This window comes from Urocitellus parryii, chromosome 11 (assembly GCF_045843805.1).
Source record: "Urocitellus parryii isolate mUroPar1 chromosome 11, mUroPar1.hap1, whole genome shotgun sequence".
In the NCBI taxonomy this organism is placed as follows: domain Eukaryota; kingdom Metazoa; phylum Chordata; class Mammalia; order Rodentia; family Sciuridae; genus Urocitellus; species Urocitellus parryii.
Window position 1 is genome coordinate 74971484 of NC_135541.1, and position 17417 is coordinate 74988900.

Genomic DNA, 17417 nt, shown 5'->3' on the forward strand with positions numbered 1-17417 from the left:
ATGAATTGACATGCATTCTTCTGTCAAGTGTAACAAATTATAATAAATAAATTTTTTTTAGAAAAACTTTGAAAGTACAAGTATTTTAAACCAATCTACAGTAACTGAAAATGGATCAGTGTTTAAGTTTTATATCTGTTGAAGGAAAGTAACATAAACAAATGAAGCTGCCACAACTTGATGCCTGAGGAAGGTACAGATGTGGTTGTTCCATCATGTTCACAGAACTGTGAGGCTGGTGACTCTGAGTTTCAAGAATGCCACAGGCTGGCCAGTGTTCCCTTTGCTTGCCACTTTAGTAGATAATGGAATTGCATTGTATGACTTTTCTAAATGATTTTGTTCCAGAAGTTCTATATGTTTATTAATGTATTCCTGGTCTCTGGTCTCAGCATTTCTAATATCTGTCACATATTCCAAAAAGGTTCAAGTTTCTAACCTGTCATTCCTTTTTTTTTCACTTTTTTTTTATTGTTGGTTTTCAAAACATTACATAGTTCTTGACATATCATATTTCACACTTTGATTCAAGTGGGTTATGAACTCCCATTTTTACCCCGTATAAAGATTGCAGAATCACATCAGTTACACTTCCATTGATTTACATATTGCCATACTAGTGTCTGTTGTATTCTGCTGCCTTTCCTATCCTCTACTATCCCCCCTCCCCTGTCATTACTTTTTAAAAATTTTTTATTGGCTGTCATATTTTTAAAATGGCTCTAGGATGTGATTACCCATCCCCGACATCCCCAGTTGAGAACTGCCTTATTCTCGCCACCTGTGCTTGAGCCAGGCCAGAGTCACTTCCTCAGGAATTTAGAATTGGGAGAGCAAGACATGATTTGGCTCTGTGACCTGTGCATAGGCCATTAAAGCATTGTCAGGCAGCAAAGAGGTGACGTGACAGTCAGCCTCCTAGGAGAAAAGGCAGCCGATTCTAAGACAGGCAGAAGCCAGGAACAAATGCCTCTCTCAGGTCTCAGGTGAGACTCAGTCACTGTGTTTGGTGACCTGAGATGTCTCTATAGCCTTCTACTACAGTCACGCTGCACAGAACAATATGATCAATGGCAGGCTGCCTATGTGACAGCAGTACCATAAAATCATATTGCCCACTGACATCACAGCCACCTGAGTTTGTGTTAAGTACACTTCATGATGTACGGACAATGATAAAATCCCCAACAATGCATTTCTCAGAATGTGCCCCCACCATCAAGTGACCAGTAACTATGCTTCTCTTTTTCCACCAAAGCTGTTTTGAAGTACATTCCGTTCCAAACCACCCCCAAGAAATTTGATTTTGATGGTTACACAGCCATGAGCCCACTCGTTCCTGTTATTTTCAGTATTCTTACTTTGAATTCTCAAGGAAATTTAGTACAACCATTTCCAATGGCAGATACACAGCAACCTTCTTTGCTTTTCCTCAAAGAAACAATGAGTTGTCTTTTGTGATGAAAGAGGAAACCACTGACCAGTGACGGTTGGGCTGGGTTTCCAGCAAGGCAGAGGGAAGGAGTTCTTTTCCTATCTCCAGACAGGGATGCAGAGAGCGAAGCTGGGAAATAAAACTATCCTGAAATTGTCTTCAAGGAAATTGTCTTCACGTCTCCCATCTGGAAAATCTTTCATATATCTCATCTCAATTCTTCAGCCTTTTTTCTCGGGCGATCAGAGAACGCTTATTACTGGTCTCTTTCTCGTACCTATCAGCAAGGTGCTCTTCAGCCTTCTGTTGTTCTAGGCTGGACGACCCATTTCCTCACTGTGTCGTAGTTCCTGCTCTATCCAGAGTGGGATCCAGTTTGCTTTTCCATTCTTGGCTGCACATCTCCCGACCCCGCTCAATTGCTCAATTGCTACATTAAAGTGGATGTAAATCAATCTTCTCTTTCTACCTCCCAAATGTTCCCTTAGTCTCCTCTCCTGCTTCCCTCTCATTCCCTGCGCTCACCAGCTCTCACCTCCCCTTTCTCCTGTCTTCCTGCATCCCAGCCCCCTCCTTCACCATGGCCTTTCCCTGAGGTCCATCCCACCCACTGGTTGTAAAGCCTTCCTTCTTCCATATGAAATAAAGTCTCAACTAGTCTTGCATTCATTCACCTCCTCCATCATCTGGTCCAATCCATCTCCCACTACAACACTTTTGTGCTTCCTGTGATCCCATCGAGCTTGCTGATTACTAGACGTAACACCATGAACTTGCACATATCGTCTTGTTTCCACATGCCCTCTGCACAAACTTTCCTTCCCTTTTCTCAGCTTGCCAAAATCCTATCTATTCTCCTTTACTTCCAAAACTTAGCTTGATGGGCCTTCCTTTGGGATCCTCCTGGGTCAGGATATGTTACTCTGGGCTACCTGGTCACATGGTATACATTTCTTTTTATACTTTACAGAACTTCTTAAAGTTCCCAGTGGAATCTTTCGATTTAGGTCTGTTCCCCTCACTAGAAAACAAGCTTTTAGGGAATAAAGCCAGGTCCTATACTTCCCACGAAGGCTTCAGGTCTCTAACTCAAGGCAGGGTGCCCGTGAACTCATTAATTAACTTGTGAATTCTCTTGAAAGGACTTGGAAAAAAAAATATGTGACCTACAGCCAAGCTGTAGGCTCACAACAGCTTCCTCTGGTCATGTGATGCTGTTTCAGAAGATGCATGAGCTCAAATGACTCAGCAAGAATTTGCAGGCCAAAATGACAGGAAATAAGAGCTTCAAAAGCAGGCTCCGGTGACACTGATCAAAAACACATGTGCCTAGAGGAGGTTTTCTACAGCACACACCAAAGGTCTGCAGGCCCATTCCGTGCCTGGAGGGGAGGGTGGCTGCTGAACCACACGCTCCCTAGTGTCCCTCTCCTGGTGCCCAGTGAGGGGACCAGAAAAGCCAGTGGAGCTTTGTTGCATGTATGCAGAGGCCTATCTGCCTTATCCAAGAATTCCACTCACCAGGCTTCTGCAGATTTGCCCCTCTAGGATTTTTAGAAGGAAAATCATTTTTTGATAAAACAGTTTCAAAGAGGAATAACATAATTGCACATTTCCCCACTTTCTTGAGATGTCAAAGATACTATCTGACCTCTTCTTAATAGCTCTGTGCTGATCTCAGGTACAGTGATTGCTGTTTTTCCTACAGGATTGCCCACCCCACTACTGAAGAGGCAAGAAGACATTATGTTTCCAATAATCAGGATTACAACTCTAATAATAGCTAAGCTTGACCAGCACTTTCTATATGCCCAGCACACCCAGATGCCTTCTAGATACATTCTTTCATTTTTGCCTCACAATATCCCTCAGAGGTAGATGTTATCTTTTGCAGATTCTGGATGAGATAGTCAAAGAGCAGAGAGGTTAAGTAACTTGCCCAATGTTGTACTGCAAGTTAAATAGTAGAGATTAAGCCCTAACCTGAGTCCTTGAGCTCCAGATCCTACACTGCACATCCTGTACTATGCTTCTCCCTGGGTACAAGTTGGATTGAGATACAGTGACCAATCGGTCCCAGGACTTTATTGGCCCTAGCACTGTGAAAGTGCTCAATACAGGAAAAACAGGAATGATTAGTCACCTACCTTGAAAACTAGAGAATGCTCTGCCAAAATGCTTGGCTTTTGTAGGGCCTTGTTCCTCTCCAATGTCTATTCCTAACTCCTGAGGCTGGAGAAATAATCCATTAGCCAAGAAAGTCAAACCAATAAGTATGGGCCTCTCTCTGCAGGAACAGGAGACACACTGGGGCTTTCTGAGACAGTTAACCATAAGCCTTCCTTTAAGGCATTTTGTTCAGTATTAGTGAGGAAGAAATTTCCATGAATAAAAATTAAGTTCTTTATATTTAAAACAAGAAGATGGCAACATGGATTTATTGTGGGTAATTCCCTATGGTAGAGTTGTATTGTGGGGCATGTTGAAGAACTTATCATTTAGATCATTAGAAAACCTAAAAGAGATCTTTCTTTCCCATGCATTATTTGTTTCATATGTCACTTGGCTAAAATGTGACTCTGGTCTTGTGATGTAGGTGCATTCTCAGGGCCTAAGCTTTGGCTGCAGTAGTACCCCAATACACACCCACAGGTATCACAGAAAAAGAAGGTTTCAATGAGAAGAAAAAACAATGGTGAAGTTTGCAGCAAGAAACTGCTTACTTCCACAGGAACAGTTGTAAGCAGAAACCTGAGTTAATTGACATTACAGTGCTAGTTAATTCCAGTGGGATTTTAGTGCTTCTTCAAAACTAGTATTGTAGGCAGTATCCATACACCACAGGACTCCTTCCTTAATTTTCCCGGTCTTCCAGCCTGAGAAAAGTGTGTGGGATTTGTGATTGCCTTTTTCCTCAAAGACCTTTTCTAAAAACGTTTGTGTCTGCGGAGGCTGAGGTTAATGGTAGTCTGGCCTCCAGAATATGAGGCTGTGTGTATTTGGAAGATGTTGCTTCCTCGTGACATTAAATGCTCCCTTGAGAGTTCAAGATGAATCTTCAGGCAAAATAAACTGAGGGACTTTCTGCCTGCTTCTTGTAACTGCACAAGCTGGGATGTTCTCTTAGCAGGAAGACTTAATATTTCAGGAAAAGAGAAGCATTAGAAGAAAGCTGATCAGCCTCACGGCTAGACAGGAGGGAGCTGCTTCTCTCCTGGATGGCCTCAGTTTATCTTGGACTCCATATGCAGCAGCCAGCAGAACCTGGATGGACAGTCATTCTCTAGAGATGTCCATAAGTCTGTACACCTCATCCTCCCCAGAGGGACTCCCCAGTTCCAAGCAGACAATGGGTATTTGATGGGACAGCCAGATGACTCTTCAGTGAGCTATATAACTCCTTTAGGAACTAGAAACTAAAGAGTTTAAGGCTGCCAGAAAACATGACTAATTTGCTTTTCCTAACTAAACAAAAAATATTCCATGGAAAATTATAAAGACATTTACAAAGGACATTGAGGTTCGTGTTTCTGTTCAATTCTTTTTCATTTTCTTCTTAAAAATTTAACTTATTTGGAAGTTTGCTTGTTAAAACAAAAAGGTCAAGAGATTTCCCTCCTGCAAAACCAAAAACAAAACCTAGTCTTGTTTTCTTTCACAGGAAGTTCATGACATCTTCATGGAAGGAAGCGGTCTCCTTGCCTAGGTGTATCAGGGCTAAATTGGCTTTCTCTCTCAGTACGCTTGCCTTTGGAATTCAGCCACTATATTTGAGGAAGCCCAGGACCTAAGGAGAAGCTGACATGGTAAGAAGCCAAGGCTTCCCCCAAGAGCTAGCACCAACCAGGCCGGTCAAGCCTTCAAATAGTGACAACTCTGGCAACATGTGGTTGCAATCTCAGGAGAAACCTTTAAACTAGAACTGCTTTCAAATTCCTGACTCATACAAACTAAGAGCAATAATAAATGATTATTATTTTTTTAAGCCATTAAATTTTTCATGACTTGTTAGGGAGCACTGTTCTGCTGTCCTTGGGTTCGTCCCTTCAGAATTGAAACATGGCTGCTATAGATCTTGACCTCACACCATCATTTCAGGTAAATATAATAAATATTTTCAGGGTAGAATTCAATCACCTTATAATAGGCATCAGGCAGTTAGAATTTTCCAAATCCAAATCTGGACGTGGGGCTGCATTACTGAAAGCTTCAGGACTGGCTAGATTGTTATGATCTTTTCAAGCAAGAACAGTGAGCTACCCTAAAATACTTTAGACAATCCACATACCTTGACCACTAGCAAGCTCACTAAGGAAACCCCATTTGTAGCATCCATTGTATCATTTAAAAAGCCACTGATTTTGTCAACAGAAACCTATTCCTAACATTACCTATGCTAACTAGCAAAGCTTCTGCTGTTGATCATAGTGAGAGATCACGGAAGCTCTCATGAGAGCTGTCTCTGGAACACCTGCTTCCTAATTAGAGTGCTGGCTCTCTACCCTAGGGTGTGTGTGAATTCCCACTCAGAACAAGTGGCTGTACCTAGGGGAATGCGGCCTGGAATACACTCAGGAGATCATACTGCCTGTGATGAAATTACGGACACTAGAACACTCAACTGGCTTTCCAACCTCAAGTTCACTCCCAACTCCCCTAACAAGACCCCTATCAAGTCTCACAAATAATTTTCACTCACTTCTGAGGAACCCCACCCACTCAAACACAGGGGTGGGATTCCTTTCTGAGACCTCCCAGTATGAGCTGTAGAACCCTAAATTGGCTTGCAGGCAGCTATAAGATGTAGCTATTTCCCATGGAAGGCAGCAATCTTTGTAGGCACTTTAGACCAAACCTATATTCAAGAAAAATATGCAGTATTTTTTTATCTGCCTCATAACTTGCTATTAGAGTCAGTAATCCTCATTATGGCTGAGGCTAGGGTTTGATCTATGGAGCCTACAAGATTAACACCAGGATCAGTCTATTCCTTAATGGCTGCCTCCTGGTTCTCACAAGAGAGGCAATGAAAAGATGCAAATATTAAATCCCCACAAAGTACCTATGTTCTCCTCAATCTCCAGCTGTGGGTGGATAGAAAATGCCCTATTTTCCCAGTGGCAGACATCAGCCAAGGTTATCAAGGCACACGGGCATTTACTGAGGAAAATGGAGCAGCCAATAAAGTTGGCCCAGGTGACAGCCGGGGCTGTGGGGAGTCACCCAGGAGAGGTCTGTTTTCCAGCCTCCCTAATGCCAACTGTGGACCGAGACAGGCTCCTTGACCTTTCCTGGCCCCTGCATTTCCTCATCTATACAACAGAAGGTGAAAATGACCCCTCCTGCTACCAAGTTCTGCCTACTCAGAGCTGCCATTGCCAGAGAACCTGGTTTCGCTACCTTCTTTGATGTTCCCATATTTCCCCCTCTCCTCCTGTCTTACCTTATCCTCTCCTCCTCTCTCTTTCACTCTATATAGAGTACTTACTGTAACCTCAGGACAGTCCCTGCCCTCAAGGAACCTCACCATCTAGTAAAGAATATATGGATAATAATGCCCACACACCCATTATTTTAATAAGAATTAATACAAGAATGTCAACTGCAAATGTCATAGATAAATATTAAGTATCCTCTCCCCCCCCCAAAAAAAAACTCATGTGTGAAACAATATGCAAGAAAATTGAAATGATTGGGTTAGGAGAGGTTGATCCTAATAAATGCATTAATCCTCTCATAGAGATTATCTGGGTGGTAACGTTAGGTAGGCTGGGTGTGGCTGGAGGAGGTGGGTTTTATATTTTGTGAGCTGTTTAGTCTCTCTGCTTCCTGGTGGCTATGTCCTGAGCTACTTTTCTCCACTGCACTCTCTCATCTTGACATTCTGCCTCACCTTGAGCCCTGAAGAATGGAGCCGACTGTCAATGGACTGAGACCTCTGAAACCCTGTGACCCAAATAAACTCTTCCTTCACCAAAATTGGTCTGTTTAGGTCTTTTGGTCTCAGTAATGAAAAAGCTGCCTAAAACACCTCCATACAGGCAACACGCTAAGCACTTTTCATGTGTCAGCTTGTTTCCCTGAGTTCCCACAACACCCCTTGTGGAAGGAACTGTTAGTACTCAGTATGAGCTTCCGGAAAGCCAAGGATGCTCCTGGAGCCCCACAGCTCTTGCCCAACAGAGTATCTCGAGCTAACCAAAATCACAGGGCAACGTGACAAGTGCTGCCATAGTGTGGTCAGCACTATAAGACAGTGACAGGAAGGAAAAAGAGCCTCTCCCTCCATGAATCTAGAAAGGTCCTTCAAAGAGGTACTTTTAAAGAATGGGAGGGGCCTTATCTGGTGGAAAAGAATTGATTGCATCATTAGATTAACTCAGGAAGTGATAAGGAAGCAATAAAAAAAAATGCCACTGACATCTAATAATATCATAATAAAGGAAATTACCTTTATAACGTTGATGATGCTTCACTTTTTACACACACTCACACACAATGCCCACTTCATGGGTTCTACTCTTGCTTCATTTCCTCCTTTATGCTAAGTGATGACATCTACATTTGCTGACGGGGTACAAGAGTTCTGTCTTAGAACTTGCCTTCCCCAAGCTTCCGGTTTATGCATTTGGAAATCACGTGGTTATTTTCTAGGGCAAGCGCTCGAGTGCACTTTACTTAAAAAGTGTTCTAGAGCAGATATGGGGAAAACCCTTCACTTTCTAAGAATACTGATAGCTACATGGAGGCCTTAGATGATGGCTCCATCATTTAAGTTCTAGTTTTGACTTACACCCAGGCACATATTTTGGAGTTGGGAAGTGTGGAAATGTGAAGTTTTACAGCTCAGCCAGCACTCATGTCTTTCTCTTTAGGTGACAGGAACTCAGTTTTTCTTGGGCAACCATGTCTCAGATAATCTCAGTCCAAGTCTTGAGAGTGCCCCTGGCCTGGCCAGTCAAAATCACAGTCATGATCTAAGCTGGGCTACTGAGTATTAGCCTTGAGACTTTCAAGAACAGTGAGTTACCCTAAGATATAAAAGAGGCACATTTTTTACTCTTTTTGGTAACCAAACTGGTGGAATACAAGTTTGGGGCTAGAAGTGCCCATCTTTGCCATCTCTTGAGGAGAGTCAACTTGGCCATCACTGAAACTGAAGCTAATACAGCGTCAGTGTTTCTGCTCAGGGTGGTTAATTCCCTTCATGGCTTTCTCCCAGCCCCACATGAGGCTACTCATGTGATTGCAATTGGGACTGTCAGAGGAGCCCTTGATAGGACACACAGTGACTACTGGTATCACCTTTATTCAAGAGGCCAGTGCTGTCCCTGATACCTTCCTTGACCCCCACATTCCAGCAAGAATTCATAACCCCTCCAACTACTTAAAAACTGCTCTTTTGTCTTAGTGTTAGATTTTTGCTTCCAATTCTTCCCTTGTTCCCTGCTAAGATCTGTCAGCCTCATGGCACAGACCCCTCTTCACAGCCTAGAAGTACAACTGTGTGGTCAGTCTGCAACCCTCTCTGTCAAGATAAGCCCTTCCATCACCAAGTGACACCATCTTATGGCTAGAGAGCTTTCAACTTTCTGCTGAGGCTTCAGGTTTCTTGTGCACAACAATGAAGTGCCAGGCTTCTTAACATCTGTGACCTTGACATCAGTGTGTCTGAGACTGCTTGCTGCTCATGCCATCCCCCATCAGGAGAGCAGATTGGGATGCCTGAATGAGTACATCAGCACATAACCATGCTGCCTATTATGTGTGATGGCACAGCCATTTCTCAGAGCTTATTAGATAGCATTGTGCCCAGCATTATGATCATCCAGGTTGATACTCTGATTTGCTCTGGTTGGTGACCCACTGTGATGTTTCTGGGTCAGAGACCACTGGCAATATTAACATAACTGAAAGGACCTCCTCCCCAATTTTGAAATAGAATATTTCAAATATTCTATTTGAAATCCTCTAGTCTTCCTAGGCCACTTTAGAAAGTATATCATAGGAACATTCCTGATACTATACCACCTTTCCTCTTGGGAGTCAGCCAGAGAAGAAAGGCCATTCCAGTTTCCTCTCAATGCTTTATTTGTGGACAAATTGCAAAATAAACAGAGTCGAACCAAAATTTCAAGCAGGTATTAACTAAGATTGGTTTACATTTTATAAGATTGCTCATATACCAATTCTTAAGACCAAGAATGCATTTCCCCACAGAAACAGTGTCATGAACTATAATAAGAGCCTCTCATCTCCATCCACAAGTGCCAAAAGTAATTATAATACCAAGAGCACTCTTCCAACAATTATATTTCAATTTCTGTATATAATGCTACCTCTATAAGAAAACTCCAATCGCATTTTCAGGTCCAACTCAGGGTTCAAACTCCTGCATTTTTCTTGGTAGCATGAAGGAGAATTGCTTGTTTTAATCAAGCATTCATTCTCACAAGTATTTATTATCCATTTTGCACCAATCACATGATCTAGATGATGCTGAAGAAATAGCAATAGACAAAAGTCGCCCCCAGGTTTTTTGAAATGGGGACTCAAAGTAAATTGCTGCCATATTTATCCAGCACAATGGAGGAAGGGCCATTCCACTGCTTCTCCCAAAATGGCTAGAGTGTCTCAAGGAAAATTTCCATTTTTACCCTAAAATGCAGTCTCTCAAAATGTCTGTTTTCTATCTTAACAATGTTTAGATCTGATCTTCACTTTGATTTACATTTTCACATTTAACCATTGACTCAAATGAACTTGAAGAAAATCATCAGGATAAAACATATTCTCCCTTCTTTCATGTGGGGAAAATAAGACCCTGGGAGGCAAGCTGACCAACTTAGGGCTTCAGATTCCTTGAGACTTTTGAAAGGGCTGGGGTTGGGGGATGGAGGTGATGCTCTACACACAAATGGCTCATCCAGAACTGCAGATTTGCAGTCAATTCAGATGGCAAGAAAGATATGACATGGTTCTGCCTCCCACCTGAGAGAAATTTCTGGGGAAATTCACCTGGACTCTGCTTACCTGTCTAATGCTTGCTTACCTCCTTAAGTAACTGAGCACCTTTCGGCAAGACTAACTGCACAATGGAGTTTGCATATTTACATTGCTCTTTACTACTTCTCATTTATTGACCCAGAACACCCCAAATCTTCAGATTTTGAAGGTAAACATGCCAATTTTCGAGTGCTCATTGCTTCTTATAGAGTGAACTCATCATCATCGTTTTCCATGTTTAGTGGTGTTTGTGACAAGGGATGGGGAAACAACTTTCCCTTTCACAAAGAAAACATTAAACTCCAAGAGTAGAAACCTCATGATGCTTTCTATCTTCTCCTTTTCCCTCTTGATAGCTTGATTTCTCTGGATTAATTTACATTAAACTTTTTTATTTATTTTGCAAAAGGTTCACAATTAAAAGCAATGACTTCTCTATGTCATCTTTAGATTTTCCTTACTTCTGTTGAAGAGGACAAGGTGAAAGTTTAAAAATAATAATATTTTTAATAAAATGGTTATTGTATAACCATTAGGGTTTATTAAAAATATTATTATTTTTTAAAACTGGCTTTCACTACTGGGGTGGCACATTTTTTTTTTATTGAGCTGATACCAAAAAAGTGAAGCAACCTTCTAAAGACGCAGACAAATGTTTTTGGGAATACAATTTTTTAAGATATTGGGAGGAGACAATTATGTTTGTTGTAATTGGCAATAATAAATTATACATAACAGACATGTGTGAAAGATAAGGAAATTCCTTCTCCATCACTTCTATTCCCATGGAGAATGACTTTCCAAAGGCCACTGAAATTAGTTTGGATACTTGTTGTTGTAATCAGCATCCCTCTGTCCTTGAGACCCATGGCACCAAAGTCCAGTCACTCCTCTGGTGCCAAACATCTAGAAGAGAGTGGAGGTGGCTGGGCCTTCTTTGCTTCTCCTCCCTCCCATGGGGAAAGGATATGGAAGTGGGCCCGGGGAGGGTAGAGATAAATGAGCATTCCCCCATCCCATTTTAGAATCTCACTTGGAGAAAAGAAGTCCAGCATCTTCCAGGAGATAGCAGTTCAACTGCAAGTGGCGTTCATTCTGGGCCACTCTCATGTCATATGTTCAAAGGCAAAGTGTCACCTTTCCTGGACCAAAGGGCTTGCAATGAGCAGACCCCAGTCTCCTCCACTTTTTACCTGTGTGACTTTGAACAAGTCACCCATCTCTTTAATAAAATTCAGAATAAAACAAATTCTACCACTTGGGGCCGAGGATTAAGTGAGTTAACATGGTAGAGCATACCAGAGGCATTGCATGTTGCCATGGTGGCTGGTGTTCAGAAGGACATTACTTGGGTTTTACTTATATAAATTACAAAGCCTATACTTTCTTTCCCAAGTTGGAGAAGATGCTTTTCCTTTTAAGCCCAAGAGATCCAGGGATTTGACAGTTTACTGGCAATGTTCTATAACCAACGTGAGGGGAGCCTGGGTGGGGATGGGGGTGGGGTGGTTCCAGCCTCTTGGTGAAGTGATGGAAAACAACTCTGGCTTGTTCTTTCTGTTAAAAAATGAATAAGAGCACTTCCCCAGTCTTTAAAATCATGAGAGCGATGCCTTGCAGAGGCACTTTGCGGGGGGCAGTCTTGCAGATTTTCTCCACACATTTCTAGACCATTTCCTGCAAGCTGACATCACAACTCCAAGCAAATAAAAAGTTGGGTAATACTTTTCTTAAGTCCCATCTACGTAAAGAACACTGTGCTCTGGTTAAAAAGTCATGAAGGGTTGGGGAAAAGAATGCAATAAAAATACTCATGGCTAGATGTGAAGGAGGATGGCATGTGACAGACTGTGGGCTCAGGTGGACACAGAAGAGCCTGGGTCCTTATGTGCTCAGATGTACAATGCAGAAAAGTAGACCAAATCAATCCAAATGTTTCCTCCAGTCTGTGCTTCCAGTTAAGGAGGTGAAAAGATGTGAGATAAATAATAAAGCAATTCTCACGGCATCCTAAGTGCTGAGGCAGGTACATTAGGCAGGAGGTTTAAGTGTCTACTTTTCCCCATTAGGTTTATTTAAACATTTTAAATCCTTCAACCGTTCACTTTCCTCAGCTAATAAAAAGGAACTAGTAATGAGAACGTTCATTGTTTTTCACCTATAAATGAAACTCTGCAGTGTCAACATCAGCAGAACAGCCTTGGGGGAGAACAAGGCCATCTGCTGTGTTATAGAACAGCCTGGATGGACGGGTGTGCCTCTCCCAGGCCTGCTGTCCAAGGGTCCACCCTAAAGATAAACCACACCAACTGGGGAAGTCTTCCTTCCATCACAGGCAGCTGAGGGACAAGTGTACTGCCCACCCAGCTTTTCCATAGGGGTTTCAGACACCCCCACCTGTGGGAAGCCGGCTGAGCTGCCCATTTAAGCCCCTTTCAATTCTGAGATTCTGGGAGCCCCCATAGTTCAGCCCACTCAGCCCTTTCAGGCATGGGCACTGCACTCCTGCTCCCAGCTCTCTTGGCAGGGGCCTGGCAAGAGGTCTCTTCTCCTGAATCATTAATCATAAGTCACAGGGCTCTCTGGGGATCACTGTTGCAGGAAGTAACGTCTCATCCCCTCCACTGGCGTTAACCAGCCTGGAGTGTGGCTTCTCAGAAACATCCAGGGTGACCACTCTTGCAGACACTTCTAAGTGAGTTAGCTCACAGCAGGGCAAAGAAAACCTATTTTCACCTGGAACAAATGTCATCACACACTGATGCTATGATTAGGAATAAAGAATAACCATTAAACCATGCACACACCCTAAGAAAACATGCAGGCATCCATTCTAGACTTGCCGGGAGTTCTCAGGCTTCCATGGCATTCAGCATCCTGTCCCCTCCACCTAGAACAACTATTTTTGCTGGCTACTGGTCATTTGTGTTTGTCCTTGGAGATTTGCTGGAGGTCAGAAAGTCTCTCTGGGAACATGGCCTGCACACCCACACGTCCACACTACCTGAGCATGCTGGTGTCTGCATCCAGAGCAGCTTCTGAATGTACCTAAGCACCTGACTCAGGGTGTGGCAAAGAAAGAGCTCAACAAAAGATTCTAAACCAATGATCAGTGACCAAATCAATAATTTTATAAAGGTAACATCACCTTCCCATTAATTCAGGGTGGGGAAAAAGTATGGACTGGCCAGGGCATGAGGTAGAATCCTGAACAATGTTCCCAAGTCCACAGCAGCTTCAAACCTCTGCGAAGATCAACATTTCCCAAGCAATGACATTTCCTGATTTAGAAGCCACCAATCCTTGAGAAAGGATATGCCATCAGAGGCATATCTGATTTCATGACCAAGTGTCATGAATGTGCAGAACTGGGGTAATGAGGGTCAGCTAGTCATCCACTAACTTTGCATATATTTGGTAAGAGCCTCCAGAGTGCCAGGCACTTTGCAAGACCCACAAGGTGGTGAATAAGACAGATTTAATCCCTGTGGTCATGAAGCATGTGGCAGGAACTGACATGTAACAAGTAAGTACCCACTGAGAGGCTGTAATTAAGCCTCTGAAGGAAGAGAGCACAATTCAAGAGCTTATCTAACAGGCAAGAGGCCTGATTGGCTGCAGGGAATGCACATGCTCGAATCTGGATCCTTGGATCATGACCATCTGCATCCAGAGCAGAATGTGATTCTCACACAGGAGGACCTAGGGCTTTCCAGTAGCACTGTTTCCTTCCTCTGTGGAAAGTAGAGGAAATGGGGCTGGGGTTGTGGCTTAGCTGTAGAGCGCTTGCCTAGTACATGTGAGGCACTGGATTCAATCCTCAGCACCACATAAAAATAAATAAATAAAGGTGTTGTGTCCACCTACAATATATATATATATATGTATATATACATATATATATATAGTCATTTCATTCATTTAATATATATACATATATATTTATATATATATGTATATATGTGTGTGTGTGTGTGTGTATATATATATATATATATATTTTTTTTTTTAAGTGAATGAAATGACACCTTGCCTACTTACCTGAAGATCAGCATTCAAGTACTTTCTCTTTTCAAACTACTGGGTGAAGTTAGCATTGAATAATGGCTTTTACATAAGTGAGCAGTGATGTCCTGGAGTTCAGATTCATATTCAACAAACAGAACTCATTTCCACAACCATCCCAACTCTCATTTTTTGTATCATGATTTTTTTGGCCATTCTTTAAAAGATGCTGTATAGCACTACTAAAAGGTAAAACCATGTGGACTAAGAAGCTTGCCTCCCTCAGGAACAGGTAGGAAAGTCTCCTTGCCTCCTTCACCACATCCTCCTTGAAGCCAGAAGCAGAACTTCCGTCATCCCAGAGGCCAGCAGAGAGACATTTTGCCTCATGTTTATTTGTGCATTTATCTTCCACCCCAGCCCACCTGGGGCAGTGTGAGCACTACCAAGACAATGGGATGGGCACACAGGATCCCCCAAATGTAGCCCTACTTTGGCTCCCTCTGATCCTGGTGAGTCAAGGAAGGACAGCAGAATTTCCTTATCCTCAGAACTGTGTGACAATTTGTGGCCAAAATGAGGCTTGCTGGACAGGCCTGTGGCTGTGGACATCTAGGAGTCCCACACAGGAGGCTTAGTGACCAGCAGCTCCATTGGACACCAAAGGAGAGTTTGGTTCAGGTCCTCTCTCACCACCCAGGCTGACTTTTCTCCATCATAGCCTTCTTCCTGCCTGGGACTGCTGGGGACTCAGTAGCAGCCTCTGTCCCAAAAGGGGATGAAAAAGAAAGCATAGTTAATGTCTTTGTGGCATTAGGTGCATGCAAGAATCTGGAAGGGCTTCCTCTAGATACCAATCTGCACAGGAGAGGCCACCTGCAGAGCAGTGGTGTGTGCACAGCTGCGGGGAGAGGGCAGGTGGCCATATGATTCACAGACCCCTTCAGAAGATAGCTACATTCCATCTGTATGACAGCTCAGCAGGTAAAGAGCCTGAGGCTCAGAAGGTTGGCTGTCACACTGCCCTGCTGTGTTTTTGTTACACTTCGGCCTCCCTGTGACCTAGGGCTTCTACCATAGAGTTGGGAAAAAATGGTGACCTGGGAGCAACCCTTCTGTGGTCCTATGATCTGCTTCCTCTGCCTCCAACCCAAACCCCAAGAAGCTAGTTCACCCTGTTATTATGTTATTCACCACTCACAAGCCCACCCTCCAGCATATTTGTTGTAGAGGAGCAATGCCTTAATATAAAGGAATGGTTTTCACAGTGGACTATGGAGGCAACAAATCTACAGAGAGGAATTGGGGGACTTTTGAATGATGGTCCTTAGTCTTTTCCCACCAGAAGACAAGCTCTTCTATCCAGGGCCATATCTGCTTCATTCTGTATCTGTGGTTCAAGACAGTGCCTAGCACACGGCAGGTGTTCAGAATGAAGTGGCACCCCCTTTCTCCACAGAAAAGTCTTAACTAGGCTTCTCCAGAAATCTTCACCATGGCTGATTTTAGGACTGTCAGCAAAAGAGTCTATGCAAAAGAGTTCAATATAGATAAACTTCCTATTTTCATGTTGCCCTATCTTACTTGGCCACTGGCCAGGAAGATACAAGCACTCCAGGTGCTGGACACCCCCTTACTAGTTTTTCATAAATGTATCCAGTATAGTAGTTTATAAAAATGTACAATCAAGGCCTCTGGCTTTGAGCTGGGCTTCACAGAGATGTCTACATTTTTAAGATAAGTTACCAATTGGGCTCCATGGTAACAGCTGGCAGGGGGAGGAAAGAAAGGGGAGAAGAAGCTCTCCCCTTCTCAGGTGTTGTCCTTGAAGGGTTAACTTGCCCAAAACAGTGAAAGAAAAAGCTGCTTTTATGTGAACTTCTGAGCCCTTCTCCTTACATGCTGGGTATAAAACTCTAAAACTACCTGAACTCGGGGTTCAGGGGATTGCTGTTATCAAACAGCAAAAGCTGTGCCCTCTGAACCTGGCTGTAGCCAAATAAAATTGTTTCCTACAATCTTCGGTGCCTTGCCTCATTTGTACCTACAACAAGAAGAGATTTGATAATGGATGAATAGGTGGATGGATACATGGGCTACCCCAAATCTTCCAGTAGGTAAATCATCCACTCTCTCTTTCAAATCATACTCACCAAGAACAATGCCTACACCAAGGAATAAGCTAGGCACTAGAGAGTACTGTGAACAGGTAGAACTGAGTCTATCACTAAACAGTGGCCAGAGGATGAGTTAAGGTAGGTATGCTATTAAGTCTAATAACTAGGATCATAGGTTCTGACATTTGGGTATCCAGATGCTAATCTATAATCTAATTTTGTAATCTAGCCATTATACTGACCAAATTCTAATTTTTAAATTTACTTTAGTGCTGTTTAAACATATCCTATGTGTTGCAAATTTTTTTTTCAGTTCAAGAATTATACTTAACATGCACAATGGAAAGCCAAGGTGCACACACATCAAAGGTCCAGAGAATGAGGTTTCAGATCAATCCAATGACTAAAGCTCTAAAAAAAAAAAAAAAAAAAACTTCTATAGTAAAATGACAATTATGTAAAAATTATGTTCATAGAAACACTAAAAGGAAATCTTAAGGCTGTAAACAGTAATTATCTATCTAGTGAGATGATTATGGGTGATATTTTTACCATTCCCATTTAAAACATTTTATTTAATGAATAATATATCTTTGTAATAAGATGAGATTTTTAAAAAGTGTGTTCAATTTGTGATATATTGTCTCATTTTCCCTTTGGAACTAATGCAAAATTTACACTATTTTACACTTAGTGGGTGTTCACTATGGTTTTCTTTTCCCTCCTACCATCTATCTTTTGAATGAAGAAGTAGATGAATGAATTTTGAATCTCATCAGTAAGACTAACATATCAGTAAGACTAACATAGAAATTTTTGTCTTAAAGTATTAAATCCAGATGACCCAAACAATG